Genomic DNA, 8470 nt, shown 5'->3' with positions numbered 1-8470 from the left:
TTCAACACCACAGGAACAGGACCCGAGCCTGATTTTCAAGAACAGGTATCAAATCAACCTGGAAAGCTACCATAAAAATATGAGGCATAACTCTAGAAATATCCTTATGGGCACTCAAAAATGTAATTGCAAATTGCTTAAGCAAGCAAAGTATGATCAAGTAGGTTCTTAAAATTTCACCAGATAAATGGTTTTGGCTCCCCAAGACCTTGTGGGATCACATTGCACAAACCATTGTGCAATTTATTGGGGATTGCTTCTTACCACAAACAATCAAAAAATGCATAATATTGCATACTCTGCCACTAAGCTCTACTGTATGTTGTTTCCTAATTAAGGATGCAGACAGGCTGTGCAGTAATGATGATTGATGTCTGCTGCACGTCTTAGTGAGGAGCAAGGTGAGAATGAGCACTAACTCCAGCCCACAGGAGAAATGTGGTAATTGCTATTGCTCACTACACTGCAAATCACGTCTTCCTGGAATTACAGAAGAGGCACTTAAGAATAGAGAATTATCTTACATAAAATTGTAGTTCTGCTCATCCTGAGGAACAATCCTAAGAGGCACCACTTTTGATTATTTTCAGTATATAAATTAATGACCATGTAATTTTTATAATATCATTTCAGTTGGTGCATCACAATACCAATAATAATAATAATAATAATAATAATAATAATAATAATTCATTGTTGACATTCTGACATGGACTGCTTTCAACTCTTGTATTTCATACGTGCCCTTGTGTCTTGAGATCCATAAGTCTTCTAGTCTGTATTTCTACTTGCCAGCTTGAAGCCAGCTATATTAATGGCAATGGAAATAACTGTCTTTGAAATACCGCGAAACCATTAATGAGTAATAAACAAGTTAGACAGCTAAACTCTGGCTTTTGGCCCCTCCCATCATCCTGTGGCTTGATTTCTCAGTAACTCACTTCTTTCCTTTAAAACAATACACAACAATTATTACTAATTAAACGACAAGCACATGCAACTGTACAGCCACCATGTAGGTTTTACAGCATAGGAAAGTTTTGCTTGCAGAGACTAGGCCTACTATATATCAAAGAACACAAAAAGGGATCTTTGCTCTGAAAGAGATATACATTCTACCCAAAGTTAACCTTGTAAAGCATACTTTCAAAAAAGTGAGGGTTCTTTGCTTATGCCCTCTGATTTATCTACCTCAGAAATAAAATAGTAGAGTTAAAATGCTTGTCATTTGGGGACTGGTTTAAAAACTTACAGAATACCCAAACAATGAAATATTATTCAACCACAGGAATAGAAGTAGATGAAAACTATGAGCTCATTTATGTAGAGATAGAAAAAAAATATGCTCATATATGTGTGTTTATATGCAATGAAAATCTTTGGAAGGTATACAGAAAGATCTTTGTAGATTGTCTTCACTCTCTTGCATGATTTGCCTTTTGCATTTATTACTTTTTTTAATGAAAAAAAGCATGGAATGCGTGGGTCTACAGTTCTCTAAGCTGGGCAAATTGCTTTTACCCTATGGCTCTTTTTACTCAAGAGCAATACAACTCTATTCCATACAACCTATTTCAACACAACTCTATTCCAATACAAATCTAGACATGCTTGTTTTCCCCCAAGGAGCACATTGATGAAGGGACACTGGCAAGAGGCCCAACTGTGATATGAAGTATCAAAAAAAAAAAAAAGGTGTCTAGCTCACATTTTGACTAATGATTTCCCAAAATGATAAAGAACATGGCACCTGGACTTTATAAGATGTTCAGTGATTTTTTTATTGTGGGGAGGGAAGAAAGGATAAACTGCCTCTGCACTGAAGGGGTCCCTGAGTGAATCAGAATCCGCTCCTGGTAAACTGCATGCTACCTATAAAGGGCAATTTTGACCCACTCTGGAAAGAAAGGAGGGAGTAAATTGGGACCTAGAGCTTAGTACAGCAGAAGAAATTGAGACATTTGGGATTAGTTCGTGCTTGAAGCAAAAAACGACTGTCACAAGGGAGCAACATTGCAGACACGATTTTTTAAAAATTAAAGAGCTGAGTACAAGCCAGACCAGGTAGTTCCTGATCCTGTTGTGTTACTCACCTGAGACAACAGCTCGAGATATAGGCATGGAGCTGCACAAGAATTAGAAAACTGCTTTGGGACGTGGCCTTCAAGCTCTCTCCCTATGTAGAGATAGAAATGTCAGGGACAAGACTCATTGTTACACTGGCCAGTGTACTTCACTCTGCCTGCTTTTCCTTAGTAGAAAAGGGGAGTGGAACAATGCCTTCATTCTACCAGCGTGTAAGGACAGGATGGGGAGGGGGTGTGGTTTGTTCAAAGTCACACAGCCAGTTAGTTATCAGTAGAGTGAGTGGTAATTAGGGTTTTGAAGTCCTTAGGACCCTGGCTAGCTCTTTCTATCATATCAGTGGCCTCCTGTTCTAAGGTTTCCTAATGTTTCCAAAAATGAAAGAATTGCTTATTTCCAAGGTGCTAAGAGAAGACAATGGTTCAATGTTGCATTTCATCCAGTTTCCTACATTTTGTCCTGTCCTTCCTGGAATATCTTTCTTCAAAGAAGCAAATCTCAAATGATTGGAATTATAGGGTAGCACAGCTGTCTATCACCAGTGCGTCTTTGTCTTTCTTTGTCTGCATATACTGAGGTTATATAGCCTATTGTGGTATTAACAACCTTGAATTTAATTGAGTTGGAGGGCCGATGGCATGAGTTTCCATAAGCAGCTCCAGACTTCAAGGTTGTACAAATTATGTAGGATTTTGTAACTAGTGGGGTTCCCAACTAGTGCCAACTCTCTCCTTCTGAGTCAGTTCCATTATTTGGTAAGTAAATAAAAGAAGTATTTTCATTCCCAAAAATATCATTTTAAATTCAAATGCTTAGAAAAATATTTCAAAAAAACATCAGCAGAAAAGAAACAGGCTTTTGATTAGCATTTTCAAATAGAGCAGGAATAAAGGTATTTTTTCAAATGCAGAACTAAGAGTTCTTTTATTTGCACATGGAGAAAAATGAACAAATATTGACATTATTCTTTATTATAATTAGAATTATAGACACAAGAAGTGGTTGGCTCTGGATAAGTCAGACAAAAGCAAACTTAAAGCATTTCTGTTTCCATCTGTTCAATAAGGAATGATGTCTCAGAGTAGAGTATTATGAATACAAAATCTCCTTCATTCTGAATTAGCAAAAATTACCTAAGATTCTTCTCCGGTGAAAAGATGATCCCAAAGTTCCTCTCCAGCTCACAGGACCTTCCATGGGAGCAGAGAGAGAAAGACAGTTCATCAAATTAGCTAATTGCAGTGGCAATATGACTTTTACCTTGGGCAATTATTTTATGTCTTACCATGCTAATAAAGTCCCTGACTTAAATGAAAATCCAGATGGTTTAATTTGTAACTTAAGAAAGAAGAACAAGATATTTTCCTTATACTAAGCCAATTATCTCAGAGGCAGGGTAGCTGAAAAAAATCTTTCCTGATCTTTTCAAACTGTTTTTAAGGCATCTATTATGTTGAAATTCATCAACTAATAATTCAAGTAGAGCACTGTCACAGGCTAGATCCCCTCTTAGATCTTAAGGCGTTTAATAAACACTGAAGATGTTTTTTAACAAGAATACTGTCTTACCACAGCAACATGTAAACTTACTCCCCAAGGAAAAACAGAATCATTAATTCAGAGGGTTACATTCTTCTCACTATTTCCTTCTTTTCTTCCTATCACAAGTGACTTTCAAATCAGGATTTGCGTAGAGTGATTAAATTTGTTCTAGTAAACAATTTAGGGTCCAATACATATAAAAAAGGTCTTATTTTTACAAATAGGATTTTCTCTAAATAATCATTCAAGGATGTTCCTTTGTCTGATACACCTCCTATAAAATTCCAGGCATACTCATATCAGAGGGAAACTTACCACCACCATCCTAAATTTTGGATTTTGAGTATAATTACAATGCTACTTTTGAAAAGAACAGAAACTCAAAAGTGCCCTATAGCTTCCTAAAAAAATTAAATTTGAAAAATGTAAGATTGTTTGGTTATTTGACTTTAGATCATTATTGTCTTGTGCCTACTGAGTATTGTCTAAAAACTGAGAAATAAATTGAAACCTCTCACCATAATGTTTTGAGTACCTACTTAAGGCTGCCATAATTGTTTTCCTCCATTCAGTTTATTATCCCTTCTGAAAAATGAGTTGTATTTTTATAACCTTTTGCAAATAATTTTAATATACATATATTACCCAATATCATCCTAACCATAACCCCACCAAATAAGTAATGATTATTCCCCATTTTACAGATAAGAAAACTAATCCTAAGAGGGAGATGCTACTCAAAGCCCTTCTGATGCTAAACCCAGTGCTCTTTCCATTGCACCAACTGCCTCAACTTGTTAGAAATAACAAATTTTGCATGAGGTCAGAAAGTGGTAAAACATGGGTTTGAAGACCAGCAATTACCTTAGTGAGTCTAAGTTCAGAGGACATGATCTTGCTCATATGTGTGTCCCTCAAAGGCTAATTATGATACAGTCTCTAGTATATTAACCTGTACCTAAGGTTGTAGGCTTTCTATAAACCTTGATTGGATGAATGAAACATATTGAATGTATCCATGATTTATAGTGAAATAGCATCTTTTCTTGTTGCCCTAAAAAGGTGTCTTTTAAGCTGTGCAACCAAAAAAAAAAATCTCATAAGATGTTAACAGGTATACCATAAGAGTGAGTTTATGATGCATATTAATTTACTAGAGGTATTGAGAAGTCCTGTGGTAGAGAATCTTATTTAATTTTGCTTAACTAAGTATTTCCTAAACATTTGCCCACTGAAATCACCCTTCCTTCCTTTTGCAGAATTATTTTAACATCCCTCCACATACCAGTGTTGTGTGGAATATTATTTCCAAAAGAACCCTTTCAAACAAAAATCAAAAAGATAAATAGTGGCAGAATGACATCACAAAGGAAGAAAAAAATATTCCAACACAGGAACCATATTTTGAAGAAGTTAGGAGATGGAAGTAGAGAAAAGTAACTGAAGGTCAGTTGGCCTGAGGTGGACCAGACCCAGAAGGGCCAGGAACTCTGAGACCATTCCAGGTAGAGGCATTCATTGGGTCAAAGACCAAACAAGGAAGGCATCAATGTCAGGAAGATTCAGGGTCAGAAAAAAAGAAATCAAGCATCAGAGGAAAGTGAAAGTAGGCTAGAAGCAGAGACAAAAATAGTTGGTCAACAGAAACAGAGAGATCTTAGCAGGTGCCAGTCTCTGCAAGGAGGCTGAAGCTGAGGACCACAAGTTCAGTTTTTAAGAGCCTTAGTATGTTTTAGTCAGCTTTTTTGCTTCTGTGACTAGAGACTCGACAAGAACAATTTTAGAGGAGGAAAAGTTTATTTAGGGATCACAGTTTCAGAGGTCTCACTCCAGAGACGGCCAGCTCCATTCCTCGGGGCTCAAGGTGAGGCAGAACATCATGGCAGAAGGGTGTGGTGGGAGGAAGTGGCTCACATGATGATCAGGAAGCAGAGAGACACTCCACTTGTCAGAAACAAAATATATATATACCCCAAAGGCATACCCCCAAATGCCCACCTTCTCCAGCCACACCCTACCCACCTTCAGTTACCACTGTTAATCCCAATTAGGGGGTTAATTCACTGAGTGGTTAAGGCTCTCATAACCCAATCATCTCTCCTCTAAGCCTTCTTGCATTGTCTCATACATGAGCTTTTGGGGAACACCTCACATCCAAACCCTAACAGAGTAAGATAGAACCCAACACTAGAGAGGGCCAAGACCCCAGCAAAGAATGTGGGCAAAATTAACAAATTCAGGATCTAATGATTTTAAGAATAATATACCTGTACTAGGCTATATATTTTTTGTGAGAAGGGTACCAGGGATTGAACTCAAGGGCACTCAACCACTGAGCCACATCCCTAGCCCTATTTTCTATTTCATTAGAGATAGATTCTCACTGAGTTGCTTAGTGCCTTGCTAAATTCCTGAGGCTGGCTTTGAACCGCATTTTTTTTTAAAGAGAGAGAGAGAGAGAGATTTTTTTTTAATATTTATTTTTTAGTTATTGGCGGATACAACATCTTTGTTTGTACGTGGTGCTGAGGATCGAACCCGGGCCGCTTGCATGCCAGGCGAGCGCGCTACTGCTTGAGCCACATCCCCAGCCCCATTTTTTTTTTTAATGAATAAAACCACTGCAGTTTTTAGCATATAGAGCAGGTCCTGAGAACTAATTCATATTGTCTGGGCTCAGGTCCTCTTAGCAGATAATCAGTCTGGATCATTCCTAAAAATGAAAAACTAAGTCCCTCTTCCCCCTTTCACTTTTTTCCCTTGTTTTTGGAGACCTTGTGGACAGCTAATCTCATCATGTCTATCAACTGGGGCTGCCACAAGAGGCTAGACAGGTTATACAATACTCCAGGGGACACTACTACAAGACACTGGCATCCCTGTGATTTGGTCCCTTCTTGCCTCAAGTAAATCTCTCCTGCAATCTGCCTTTTATATTTTCATCCTTTCACTACCTCAGGCAATTCCTCCCCATCCCTGCCCCACCCTGTCCCCCAACTCTCTTGCTCAATTGCCTTTTCATTTCACCTATCTAATAAAATTCCTGTTGTCTCTTCTCCTATATTCAAGGTACTAGGGACTGCTATAGAAAAATACACATCTCTACATACTGAATGTGTGCATCTGCACTGTCTGACTCCTCGGGAAATGTTAGAACAACATGAAATAAATTTTTAAATTATTAAATCACTGTATGGAAAAACAAATAATTAGGGCCTTCAGAGACATATTGGGATAATGACCATGTCTACAGGTTCTTCCAGGGAACCCACTCACTCTTTCATATTTTCCTCTCTTCCCAAACTTCCTCCTCCATCCATCCATGATCCCCTCTCTCTGAGACAGAGATTCAGCTTCCTACTTCCTAAGATAATGATGACCATTAGAAGGGAACTCCTTCAGCTTCAGACTGCTCTATCTTCTTGCCTTCACATCTATTCCTGTTTCTTTCCTTCCCGCACCAATGCAAGAAGGGTCCCTCTCCTATCCAAGGTTAGCCCCTCTCCCACCTCCTCCTGATCCCACCTTTAAGGCCTTTTTTTCTCTCCAATTATCAGCCTTCTCATCTTCTTTCTCTACTGGCTCTTTACCACCAGTGTGTCTTTCTGCCCCACAGATCCCTTTAACCACTACATTCCACATCTACTTCTAAATGTCTTGAATTCACTAGTCTCTCAAATTCACTGTCCTTTTGAATCTAGCCCTCTGGATTCTTTTCTCTCTCTGGGACTCGCTCTTCTCCATTTCTTACCTCCAGCTCACCCTCAGGGTGTTCCAACCTGGCTCCTGCCAAGCATCCCACTAAAACTCCTCTGGCCAAGTCCTCCTGATCACAGATGGGTCTCTCTCATTCCTATCTTATCATGTGCTGCCTCAGCAACATCCGGCACTTGATTACACCTGCCTTTTCAAGTGTTTTCCTTTGACTTACAGGATACCAGCACTTCTGGATTTTCTCCTGCCTCTCTTGTTACTCTTCAATATCCTTCAAGGGTTCTTCTTCTTCTTCCTGTTTCTTCATTGATGATATTTCCCTGAGTTCTTAGATCCTCTGCTTTTCTCAATCTACTCAGCCTTCCTGGATGATCTTATCTGTACTCCTAGGATTTCAAGCATGCTCTTGGTGCTGACTTCCCTACTCTTGACTTCAGGACTAAATTACCAGCTCCTTAGGAGACATTTACACTTGTGTCCACAGGCCTCTCAAAGGCCAATATATGAGCTGCCATTGTCCCAGCCTATCCTGCTCTCTGGGGCATCCCCTTCCCTGGTGACCACTCAGTGGCATAGAGAATGGATGGAAAGCCCATCATTTTCCCAGCAGATGCTATAGACAGAATAGATTTTCCTCCAGACCCCTCCAAACAGAAGCCTCCACTTCAGCAGTTGATCTGTTTAAAGCAGCAATCCAGTAACGTAATTTCCCTGTTTGTCCTGAGGGCAAGAGGGATTCAGTGAATGGTTTTAAAGTCCAAATGTCTTACCACAGTACACAAAGACTTTGTTTGGCTACTCCCTATCTTTCATTAGATACTGGACTTAATAACAAATCCCTATTGTTATGTCATGCGCCAGGTGCCATTCTAAGCACTTGTACATATTAGGTTTCTGATTCCTCCTAGCAATCCTGTACGGCATGTTCTTTGGTCATTCCTCTTTTACATAGGAGGAAACTGAGGCAAAAAAAAAAACACCCTGATCAAGATCACAGCAGAGTCCGAATTCAAGTGGTTTGGCTTGAAATCATGATTATACCTACTATGTTTTACTGCCAAACAGCTACTTAGAGTTCCTAGAAGGAGCCAAGCTCTGCTTATTCTCTGGCTTTGTGTGTGTGCGCGCA

Source organism: Marmota marmota, unplaced genomic scaffold, assembly GCF_001458135.2.
Source record: "Marmota marmota marmota unplaced genomic scaffold, marMar, whole genome shotgun sequence".
Taxonomy (NCBI): Eukaryota; Metazoa; Chordata; class Mammalia; order Rodentia; family Sciuridae; genus Marmota; species Marmota marmota.
This window is presented reverse-complemented; position numbering follows the sequence as displayed.